Source organism: Saccostrea cucullata, unplaced genomic scaffold (assembly GCF_032062105.1).
Source record: "Saccostrea cucullata isolate Sc308-1 unplaced genomic scaffold, CSIRO_AGI_Scuc_v1 ctg729, whole genome shotgun sequence".
In the NCBI taxonomy this organism is placed as follows: domain Eukaryota; kingdom Metazoa; phylum Mollusca; class Bivalvia; order Ostreida; family Ostreidae; genus Saccostrea; species Saccostrea cuccullata.
Window position 1 is genome coordinate 412,305 of NW_026933670.1, and position 12,779 is coordinate 425,083.

The window sequence follows — 12,779 nt, forward strand, 5'->3', positions numbered from 1 at the left end:
TTTTGTGTTTCTTAAACATAATGTACAATAAAGCATTATTTATCATATAATTTTTTAATTAAAAGCAAATAGTGAAAATGTTATAAGAAATAGCAAGTCCATTGCAGTATTTGTATAATTTGCTTTAAATTGCAAAATATTGGCACTTTCTTATATCATCATATGGTTAATGTATCTTATTTTGAGACGGTCTCTTAAAATTGCCGAAGTAGTTTTTCCTGTAACTTGGCATGTGGACCGAAGTCAATGTATAAAACTAAAGAGTTTCTCTATTGTAGTTTTATCACCATAAAGAAAACCAGTCGCCTCCCTAAAGTGGGGTTTTTAGTCAGTGCCTCTTGTAAAATTTTTAGATAAAAATTATTTATCTATTGATAAATTCGACACAGCACGTGAATTTCAGGGGTATGTTCTTTTGTTGGATATAAAGTCTCACAAAGCAGTGTTCCTTTGGCCTATAATGGAGCTCACAGTCCCATTGATGATGACAACAGAACTTGTGCCGTGACAAATAAGGACATTGGAGAGTATTGGAGGATACAGTTTAACCAGTCCCTGACTATTGCCGGTGTCTATCTTCGGTTAAATGGAGGCAAGTAAATATTTATCTGAACATATTACATTGTAATTTCTTATTTATAATTTATCAATAATTATTGTTAGGTTTCAAATCCTTTAGGTAGATACACTATAGAAGTTCAAAATGCTTCGGATACTTCCATTCGACAAGACTGTGGTCATATACAATTGCCCTTTGAATTTTCCACACTAAATATCATTGTCGCATGTAAACCTGACCTACACGGAGATGTAATTATCGTTAAGAAGACAAGTTTTGGAATTTTGAAACTGTGTGACTTTAATCTTAAGGGTATGAATATCTTAACTGTATCATTCAATTTAGAATGTGAATTTCGATTAGAGACACATTTTGGAAAAGATGACTGTTTTTTTTTTTGTTTTTTTTTTTTTTTTATAAAATCGAAGTAATTGAAAAATACGTTTTATATGCTTTGTTTAATAATTATTTTTTGTGATGTTTTCTGCAATTTCTTGCAGTATGTGAGTCTAACAACCTTGGTATTCCCTGTACAAAGTGTACTCCATCAAGCAGCTGTAAATCTTGTGATGGATTACATTACGGGGTCTGGTGTGAACAACAGTGTTCTTCCGGATGTGTACCTGGATCATGTGATGAGCTGACAGGAGAGTGTTCGAGATGTAAAGATGGGTTCCATGGAAAGCAATGCCAATTTTCTAGTAAATGACAGTGTAAAGTATAAATTGGATTAGCTTTTAAAAGAAGCATTTCAATCACTAATTTGAATCTAGGAACAGGAAAGGTAGGGAATAGTTTGGTAAAATCCCCTCTACCTAACCTATGTCCAGCTGTATTTTATGAGTTTTTAATATCAGAAATTCAAGTTAAACTTTTTAAAAAGAGAATTATTATTTCCTTATCAATCTCATATAAATTTCCGTTCTCGTGCAAAACCTTTGTAAGACTAGGGATAATTATTATCTCCAATGAAGGATATGGAGATAACGGTACGGTATTCAATATCAAATTCCATAAAACCATACAAAATAGGAGTAGAGTAAACACGGACCTCTAAAACATCAGAGGTGGGATCAGGTGCCATGAAGGAGTGAGCATCCCCTGCCGACCTGTCACACCCGCCGTGTGCTCCTTGTCATGATCGGGAAATAACGGGAAAATCCGTCGTCAATTCAGTGTATAAATAATGGACTAACAATAAGTATGAAAAACGTCAGTCAGCATTTGATTCAATGATAAATTGTACTTGCAAAGAAGGTCATTGTATCGACAGTAGAACTTAAAAACAATTACTATAAACGAGACTGTTGAAATTCTTGTTTCATCAACTTGTTTGTGAATAATTTCCCTCTTTTTAGAAATTGTTCATACGTAGAGCATGCTTTTGCGTATCGAATCAAATGAGATATATAAACTCCGCATGCAGGGGATGAGGGTATATTGCTGCATAAGTAGGGTAAAGTAAAAGTAAAAGTACTAATAATTACGTTTATCATAGAACTGGGTTGTTAGACTATAATTAATGTTTTTTTCAAGTAAAATATTCAAGTATGAAACAGATTTGTCAGACTCTGTGATATCTTTTATCTCAAGCTCACCAGGATACATCGAAGAATCGACATGTAATATAATATGGTTTTAATTCGAGAAGCTCAACACAAACAGAAATAAAATCGACACGTTTAAGAAAGTGGATTTGCTCTTATATTTAAATTCATTTTTGTCTCATGTTTCAGAAAATTGTACATGTAGAAATTGTTCCTCAGCATGTACCGAATGTAACATTTTGAATAAAAAATGTACCCGATGTAAAAAGTCCAGATATGGTCAATTTTGCCAGTATGTTTGTCATGTTGATTGCGAAAGCTGTGAAATAAACAATGGCACATGTCTTAAGTGTAATGTCGGCCATTCTGGAGAAAATTGCTCAGGTAAAATACCATGAGTTGTGTTTAAGTTCTTATGTGTATAATGTATATTTTGTTCATTCCGATTTTATACCCTCTTCTTCTTATGGAGAAAAATTACCTTTCTACAGTTCAGACACAAGTGAGAAAGAATGTAAGAAGCATAGTTTTCTTGGTGCTGTTTACAAGTGGATTTGTTATACTGTTGATAACCCCTTTCTTTCTTTACAGGTAAATTGATAAAAAAAATGATTTGAGAAATAAGAATTGAATATGAATCTTGTCTCCGTTTCAAACACGTTATAAAACTTAATATTGTTTCTTGGTAGGTTTTGTTGTAAGGCCTGTATGAGGATTCACTGTAATAAGAAAGAAAGGTATTTAATCCTTTGTTTAAAAAAAAATTGCATTGAAAAATATAAATCAATATTTTAAAATATTATTTCTTATGTCAATCTCATTTATTATCATTTGTCTTTGAGAGAAAAAGGAGTAAAACATTTTGTCTTCATTTCTTATTCATCCGTTAGGATACGTCGTTGTGCTTTCCATCAATAGATCTGGGTTATTTTCTTACATGGAAGTGAATATAAATTACTAAAAATTGTTAAAAATACACGTCATGTACAAGTAAAGCAATCAGTAAATTGTCTTTTCACACACACACACACACCCTCACACACCCTCCCTCACACACACACACACACACACACCCTCACATGCAATGCTACGTGTATCTTATATAACTGTCACATATGAAAATTTTCTCAATATAATATAGCAATCAGCATTTTAGATAAATAATAAAGAATTGATGAATTCATGACAAAGAGAAAGCAATACTAATAATATTTTTGTATTCATTTTTGAAAGACAGCCATATGTCAGAAAATGGAAGAACTCGAGGACACAAGCTGATAGAAATCGTGAACTACCAGAATGCAGTGTATAGAGTTATTGTTTCCTTTATAATGTGAATATCATCTTTGATATATTTATATAAATGGCAACACTTCTTTTCTAAGATTATTGTTTTGAACATATATTTTTGCATAATATTTTTCATATTTATAAAATTCTAAACATATGGGTTGTGTGAATAGTGAGCAAATGTCTATAAAAATATTTTTCTAACATAAATTTTTATTATCATTCAAAACGTCAAATATATTTACTTTAAATAATATTTGTGAATCATTTTAGTTAAAAACTAATTGTTAGTCCATTATATTATTTATACACTGAAGTGACGACGGATGACAAAGAGCACACGACAGGCGTGACCAGTCGGCAGGGGATGCTCACTCCTCAATGGCATCTGATCCCACCTCTGATGTTTTGGAGGTCCGTGTTTGCTCTGCTCTTATTTTGTATTGTTGTATGGACTTTTGATCTTGAATACTGTTCGTTATCTCCATTATGTTTCATATTGAAGTCGTCATTTTGAAAGTTCTTTGGTCGATACAATGACCTTGTCAGCAAATACAATGTATCACTAAGAAAATTGCTTTCTTACGCTTTTTGACGCTTTCACTGAAAGTGGGGGAAATTAATTTCGTTCGGTTCGTTAAGCTGTCCGTGTGTAACACTTTTGTATTCGTGCCATTTCTCGAGAAATTTGTGAGCTTAAATTTTTACAATGGAATTTTACACAAATTCGTTTGGCCTAAGCAAGATCCATACTGATTTTGAGGGTAAAAGGTCATGGTCATAAATTCATTATAAAGACGAATGATTGTATATACTTAACAAAACCTCTAAGTGTTCACTCTAATAAACGATTTATTTAAAAACTACATGATTGAATGGTATAATATTTTGAAATTATTATAACCAATCAATATTCTCAACAATTGTCGAAAGAAAATAAGTGATCAACGATAAAAACCAATGTACCGTGATAAAGCTTAAAAGCAGTAAATCTGTTTTTTGCTGCACGTGTTTTGTCTGATAAGCATCTTTTTGAGACCATTATCAATTTTCAAAAAACTAGTTTAGCTAAAAAACACAAAACATTGGCATAATAACCATTTAGAAAGGTAGGAGATCCGTTGGAACGTTGATATTTGTTTCATCCTTGCACCACATTTTACTCAGTCTTATTTTAGTGTTTATTTGTCCTTGATATTACTTTTAAAAATTAACAACCAGTATAAAAACACACTTAAACACATGTTTCTAGAGTTTGTACGTCATTTTAATCGCCATCTATCAAAGATTTGAAATAAACTGGATCTTTGTCTGAGACAAAGGTTTCGAGTCAAAAACTAATTAAAAGATTTTACATTGTCCAGAAACAATTTTAGAAACATTAAAACTAACAACTTCAACGGTAAGAAAATTATAAGTAATTGGTGCTCATGGCAGTCTAATATCACCAAAAAGTCTGAATCATCCTTAAATCGGTGCAAATACAAGCTAAATGTCCTAGGATATTGACCAAAAGACATCTGTGTGATGATGTATTGCTAAATCCCCGTATCTGAATCCCATTGAGCACATTTGGGATATTTATAATGAATGTCAAAGCCCCCTCACCTCCCACACATTTTCAACGGTTAAGAAAGATCCAAGCAGTAGATATTACAACCGATGAGTCAATCTCCTATTCACGGGTACATGGTATCTATGAGAAAAGGATGTCTTGTAGTAATTGGAGCCAGTGCTGGTCTTACTTCATAGAGATTAATTCATGTAAATTTTCATTTTGAGGGTACGTCATGTCCTTGACACTTTGCTTAAAATTATGTCCGCCTACATGAAATTTACGCAACATCGAACTGAAATATGTATCATTAACCACAAATAAAAGGAATTATTTATTCCATGTATTTGTTCTTTAAAACTTAAAATTGTTAAGTGAACACTTAGAAGTTTGGTTCAGTGTATTATTTAACGTCCCTTTCAAGAATTTTTCACTCATATGGAGACGCCACCACATGCCAATGTAGAGCTGAAATATTAAGTTTTGTTCTATACTCGGCACTCAGAGCCATTGAGCAGGGAGGGATCTTTTTGGTTTCAGCACCTAATGCGACATGGGACCTCGGTTTATACGGTCTCTTCCGAAAGACCGGTCTCACGGTGGGATTTGAACCCACGACGTAAAGATCAAGTCCTTACTTGGCGTCTCTAGACCAGACGCTCTATCCTCAGCGCCACGCGGGCGACTTATAAAGACGAAGGAATTTACCCAATTTAAAGACGAAGGAATTTTTCTCAAATTTGGTTTTATAGGTGTTTTAAAAAAGATCTAGAACATCAACTTGTAATTAGCAACCTTCCTCTGTTTGAAAGTTGATTGTACGTCTGGTTGTAGGACGAACTTTGTAAGTCTGCATTAATATCAGAGGTGGAATCATGTGCCATGAAGACGCCGTTCGGTCACACCCGCCGTGTGCTCATTGTCATGATCGGGAAATAATGGAAAAATTCAGTGTGTATATAATCGCGTCACAATAAGTATAAAAAACGTCATTTGACTCAATGATAAATTGTATTTGCTGACAACGTCATTGTATCGACCATAAAACTTACAAAATGAATACTTTAAAAGATATTCCTGTTTCAGCAACTATTTTGTCAATAACTTGCGCCGAATCCATTTTGTTGATGTTTTTATAAACTTGTATCGTAGAGGTCGATGACGTCATAATATGACGTCATAATGTGAACTGGCTATCGCATGTCGTGGGCACCAAGAATGTATTAGAAAACAAGTCTTAAGTACAGGTCCACGTAAGAATCAGGCAGGAGGTAATACATGAGGTTCTCAGAAATTAATGATTTTTCACTCACAGATTTTTCTCGGGGTATAAGCCATGTATGCGGAAGGAAAAATAATTTGGGTCATTGTTACTATGGAAACCTGGACAAAGAAATTTCCTTAGCAACAGGCCAATTTTTCTTTATATATTTACGAAATTTCACCCATTTTGAAGCCTTTGTACAAAAAAATTTAAAAAGTGATTCTTTTCTTCCTTAGTTTCACAAGAAAGATACACTCATGAAGTGCTATGACAACGTAATAAAAAGAAATTACATTCTTTAATATATTTAATATAGATACAGCTTAAGATACATGTTTCCCATTTTTGCTGATTCAGCATTTTGCTTGATTTTTAGCAAAAATCAAGTCAATATTATTCGTTTCACTACCTTAGTACAAATGTTTAATCTATTTCCTGTAAAACTACAAGAAAGGCTTTCTTAGAATTTAAAATAAAAAGTTTTGTAAATTCGAAATTTACTACCTGTTGCTAAGCAACAAAAATGGATGGCTTGATAAATTAAAAATGGTGAAAGTCTAAGGCATTGGTAGAAAAATCACATAAATTGTAATCATTGAGTACCAAAATCAATTAAAAAAAATAAAATATAAAATAGTCTTCCTTGTGTACCTATGACTATTTTACAATAAGCTATCTCCATGGCAACAGTAAATTTTCCTTAGCAAAGAAGCATTGTAAGTTTTTTAGTACATAATTATCGATGTTTTTAAAAGATCATTTGATTCTTATTCCTATTTCTCGGGATTAGCATTGTCAAACCAGGTTTTAAAATTATTTTAAGTTAGTATATCCATAGCAACAGAAGTTTTCTACATAGCAACAAATACCTTTAAATAGAATCAGTATATATCAATTTCTCAACATAAAGCTGTGTCTTTTTGGATGTTAATTAGGCAAAAAAAAACATTCTACAATACACTTATTGAAATTACTTTATTTATGTCTGTAGTATTTATTTTTTTTATTACTCTCAAATAGTTAATCATTGACCTACTTTTCACCAAGTCACTGAGACTCTTGAGCCGTCAAAATTTTGCCAGTTCCTGAAATTTTTGTATCATTACCAATATCTGCAACAAAACTGTGCAGTCTTATTTCTACAAGTTTAAATGATATAGCAATCTGGTTATAAAAAAGATATATATAATTTTGATGAGGAATACCCCTGTACTTTTGACGATGCAGACCTGGTGAGGTATTGATTGACCGAGGCTGTAGGCTGAGGTTAATACGTTTTGGACAAAGTCTGCATAATATAAGCACAAGTAAGCCAAATTCGAGAGTCAATCTAATTTTTTTCAATTGTAATCATTAAATACCAATCAAATTTTAAAAGCATAGAATACACAATATTTTTTTTGTGTTAACTAATAATATTGAAAATTTTTTCATTACCATAGCGACCGAAAATTTTCCTAAACAAGATGTCAAAAAAGGTCACATATTGCACTTAAGAAATAAAACTTTAAAAATATGTATATTTTATTTTTGCAATGAAACTGAATTTGCGCAGTCTAACTGGTTATTTTACTTTTTTAAAGTGTAACAAATATCTAAATATCCCAACAACAAAAAAAAAAAAAACCAAAAAAAAAAAAAAAAAACCAAAAAAAAAAAAAAACAAGAGGCCCATGAGCCATATCGCTCAACTGAGCACTGTGCCTAGTATAAAACCAGAAATTAGTTTATCTTTAAAAAATTGAAGAATTTACTAGTGAGTATACAATTAGTAGCTTAAGTACCATTTCCTCTAAAATACACTTAAAAAATATTCAGCCTTACAAACAGAGACAATGTTGTTACCTGCTTTGTCTGCAAGGACAATGACATATGAAAGTGATATCTATTTAATTATTTTTTTCACTTCCGAGTTACTGAACTCAGAAGGATAGTTGGTTTTTATTTTGCCCCTCAATTGCTTAATGCGAGATGTTAAACATGTTTGCGTTACTTTAATATGGATGTGATATGGTCTACATATCCTTCAATTAAAGGTACTAACGATATCCTTCAGTCAATAGACAATAACTGTGTCACTGTTCTTGTGTTGCTTGACCTATCAGCAGCATTTGATACGATAGATCATACCACACTACTGAGCCGTTTGGAAAACCTATACGGAATCAAAGATAACGCCCTTTCCTGGATTTCAGCACACCTTAATGGTAGACAACAAACTGTTTGTGTTGAAGGAGAGCTATCTGATCCAGTTACTATGAATTTTGGTGTTCCACAGGGATCCGTATTGGGGCCGAAATACTTTACAATGTATACCAAGCCAGTAGGTGCTATTTGTGGTAAACATGGTCTAATGCATCACTTTTATGCTGATGATTCACAACTGTACATTTCGTTTAAACCCATAGACATTGTGTTAAAACATCTGAAGCAATAAACCGCGTAGAGTCCTGTCTAACGGAAATCATTATGTGGATGAATGGAAACATGCTAAAACTGAACGCTGAGAAAACAGAAGTGATGTTGTTTTCTTCCAAAAATAATCTCAAACATGTCGAAAATATGACTATAACGGTTGGTAAGACATCTATTTTAGCATCAAATGACTGCATCAGAAATCTTGGTGCTCACTTCACACCACAAATGGGCATGGAGAAACACGTCAACACTGTTTGTAGATCTGCCTACCACCAGCTGAGAAACATCGGACGCATACGGAAATACCTTACAACCGATGCCACAAAAACATTAGTTAATTGTCTAGTAACATCAAAGCTTGACTATTGTAATTCGCTGCTCTTCGGTATTCCAAAATTGACAGTGAATAAACTACAACGAGCTCAGAACACAGCTGCCAGAATCATCACAAAAACTCCTCGTCATGACCATATAACACCAGTGCTCAATGAACTTCATTGGCTACCAATATGTCAACGGATCGATTACAAGGTCCTACTGTACACTTACAAGGCTCTCCATGGACAGTGCCCACAGCACATTATAGACTTATTGTGTGTGTACCGACCAGCTAGAGACCTTCGTTCTAGCAGTTCTTTAACACTTGTAGTACCACGTACCAGAACTGTGACATTTGGAAACCGTAGTTTTAGCCATGCTGCACCAAGGTTATGGAACGCACTGCCAGAGTCAGTTAGAAACGCCCAGACACTTAACGCTTTCAAAACACATCTTTTCCGCTCCTATTATGTTGAGTAACTGGAGGTATTAACAATCATAAGACATTGGATATATTGAGTAGAAAGTGATGCTAAAATGTGATATTCTTTAAGTTTTAACTTTCTGTTATGTTTTTTTTTCATGTAAACTTTATAACCTAATTTTTTAATCGTTCTTATAATTTTCTATTTTAAAGGAATATAAATTTTTTATTACAAACTCATCTAAACTTGTATTAAGTAGTCCTAATCTTATTTTAAGTTATATCTGTGCTTAATTAATTCCTATAGTCTTATTAGATTTTTATGACTGGTAATTTTGAATATATATATTTGTCTATGTTAGTCTTAGTTAGAGTTATTGTTTTTAATTTTATCACTGTATTTTATTGCTATATCTTGTTTGTTGTAAAGCACTCTTGAACATGTCTATGAAAAAAGTGGTATATAAATCTGGTAAAATAAGGTCGTTTAAAGCAATCGCTAATTAAACGCATTTAATTGATTTCCGAAAAACACAGGGGGTAGGTCTTTTGACACTTTCCCCGATTGCCGCGAGTAAAAGAGGGGCGCACGTGGCGTTTTTCTCCTCTCGCTCGATAGCTTTCCCAGCGTTTCTGCACTTTTGATAATTGTTTTGAAGTACTTAAGCCTCCGAGAACGGTTCAGCAAAAATCGAAAATCATGCCATCCATTAGAGCCAGAAAGTCCCAAGCCAGTGCTAAGTCCACCAAGGCAAGCAGGCGGACCAAGGGAGCCAGGCAGCAGCAGGGCAGAGGGGGGAGACGAAACCTAACCGCTGTCCACCACGCTGACACCAGGGCAGACCCTGAGATCGAGCGGGTTGCGATTGGTACAAGTACCCAGACCTGGGAGGATATTCATGCCTCCACGGGAATGGCAGAGGAGCATGTGCCGCTCACTACTAACTATAAGGGTAGGCAATTAGTTTTTTCTACTTCGGAAGTTGCCCTGTCACCGGCAGTTAATTTCGGGGCGATGCCAAACATGGAGGTTTGCGCTGGGGACGATAATTATAGGTGCCCATGTTCCAATCATGTTCCAACCGCTTTAAAACAAAAAAATTTGGGCGGGGAACTATATATACTTAGCCCTGCTTACAAAGTGAAGCGCTGAACTGCAGCTGTTCACTGCGGGTAGTAATTTTGTCTAAAATGATAGGGGGAACTCGAGGCTAAGCCCAAAGTTTTGAATCAAGATAACAACCATCGATAGATGGACTGATGTTTTTCTGTTATTTATGCACATATATATTCAAAGGCACCCAGTGAGGGCAGCTGAATTGGTTTAATATATGTTTGTCAATCGCGATGCAGCGAGGAAATTTCCGGGCATGGGATGGAGAAATTACGACGAGCAGTTTAGAGTTCGTCAAGCAATCTCTTACCGAAATTGGTCAAAATTAAATTTATGGCTACGCTTGATCGCTGTCCCACCCAGGACGGAACTTAGCCTCGCTGCACCGCATGCACCAAACCAAACTTTTGTCTGCTTCAGTTACAATAGAGGCTGCTGCATTACAGCCAGGGCCCTTGCATTACAGCCAATTGCAAGTATGCGCATTTAGGTTCTCTTTGTAAAGAAAAGCACCCAAAATCAAGTTATGCAAAAAATGATACTTTTCGTACCTCAAAAGCCTCAAACAGCACCGCTGCAACCAATAAAGGTCAAAACGTTTAAATTAACAAATTCCTCTATAAACACTGCAGTTTTAAAAAATTCTCTTACAAATTATTCGAATTTGGAAGTAGCAAAAGAACTTATAAATGGTGTTCAATTTGGTTTTCGATTGTATTACTGGGGTCCTCGAGAAAAAACAGAAGCCCCTAATTTGACCTCTTTTTTATAAACATGCAGATGTCGCTAGAGTCAATATCAAAAAAGAAATTGATAAAGGAAGGATGGCTGGCCCATTTAAATCACGACCTATGTCAAATTTGCGAGTTTCGCCACTGGGAGTAGTGCCCAAGAAAGCGGAGGGGGAATTCAGGGTAATTCATCACCTCTCATACCCTACCAATAACTCCGTCAACGATTTTACGATTATTGAAGGCATATTGAAGAAATCGAAAACCAACTTGAAAACCATGCAATCTCTTATAGGATATCTAAATTTTGCCTGCAGAGCAATTCCTCCAGGTCGCACTTTCTGCAGGCGGCTGTCGAATGCAACGCATGGTTTCTATCAACCCTATCATCATTTAAGAGTAACAAAAGAGATAAAAGCGGTTTTACTTGTATGGCTGGAATTTTTTGACAAATTTAACGGCTTTGTGGTATTCCAAGAAATGTTTTGAGTAACTAACATAGATTTAGAATTTTTTTTACAGATAGCTCGGCGCGTCGAGGAAATGGTTTGTGAATTTATTTTAGCGGTGCATCTGAATCTACCGTGTACGGCCCAGGTTTTGGTTCAATAAGGGCTATACTAAGGATATCACTGTGTTGGATTTTTTTTCCCTTGCTTGTTTCAGTATTTTTTATGGGGAGAAAAGCTGCGCAACAAAAAAGTTTTGTTAGATCCGATAATCAATCAGTGGTACATATTGTAAATTCGATGACATCAAAATCAGAATTAGTAATCATCATGTTGCGCAAAATCGTTTTAAAACGCTTGCAGTTGAACATTTCATTTAAAGCGCAGCACGTCTTGGGCGTTCAGAACTTATTGACGGACAGTTTGTCACGTTTACAATGTCAGCGATTTCACAAGTTGTCTCCGGACGCAGACAGTCAGCCGACACCATTTTCAGGGGCACTTTGGTTTATTTTCAAGACGAAATCACTCGATTGTTAGATGCAAGCATTTCAGCAAACACCAGGGCTGTATACTTACAAGCCTTAAAGAATTTTAAAGATTTCAGAATATTGACAAAACTACCTGATAAATGACCAGTCCCTTCAAACCATATTCTGTTATATATAGCATATTATTCAAGCAAGGGCTCAGCAGCTTCAACAGTTTCATCCTATATTTCGGGTATTAGCTTTGTACATAAACTGAGACAATGGACCGATCCGGCAGATTTATTCATAGTTAGGAAATCTTTAGAAGGGTTGCGAAGATTAAATAGAACAAAAGACAAAAGAGCACCTATTTCGGAGGAGCTTCTCGCTAAAATCTGTGGCGTTCTAAATCAAGTGTGTTATTCGGAATATGAAACATTCTTGTTTAGATCAGTTTTTACCTTCGCCTTTTACGGCCTATTTAGGGGGCTTGGTGTAAAATGCGGAGGATGGAGTCTCCACAAAACTCCAAAATGGAGGGTCAGAGAGTGCAAGGGGTGGAGCCTCTTGTGTCAATTTTTATACATTTTCCCGTTTTATCTTTCAATCATTTTAGAAGCTGGATACAACTGGGTTGCTT

The 12,779-nt window shown here is 34.8% G+C and overlaps 1 long non-coding RNA gene across 1 annotated transcript; it reads left to right on the plus strand.

The window, feature by feature from the left end:
* Positions 1–820: 820 nt before the first annotated feature.
* On the plus strand, positions 821–2,481 carry LOC134238886 (uncharacterized). Its single transcript, XR_009986113.1, has 3 exons — positions 821–871; positions 1,060–1,260; positions 2,296–2,481. It is a non-coding gene; the product is annotated as an uncharacterized LOC134238886 (long non-coding RNA).
* Positions 2,482–12,779: the final 10,298 nt, after the last annotated feature.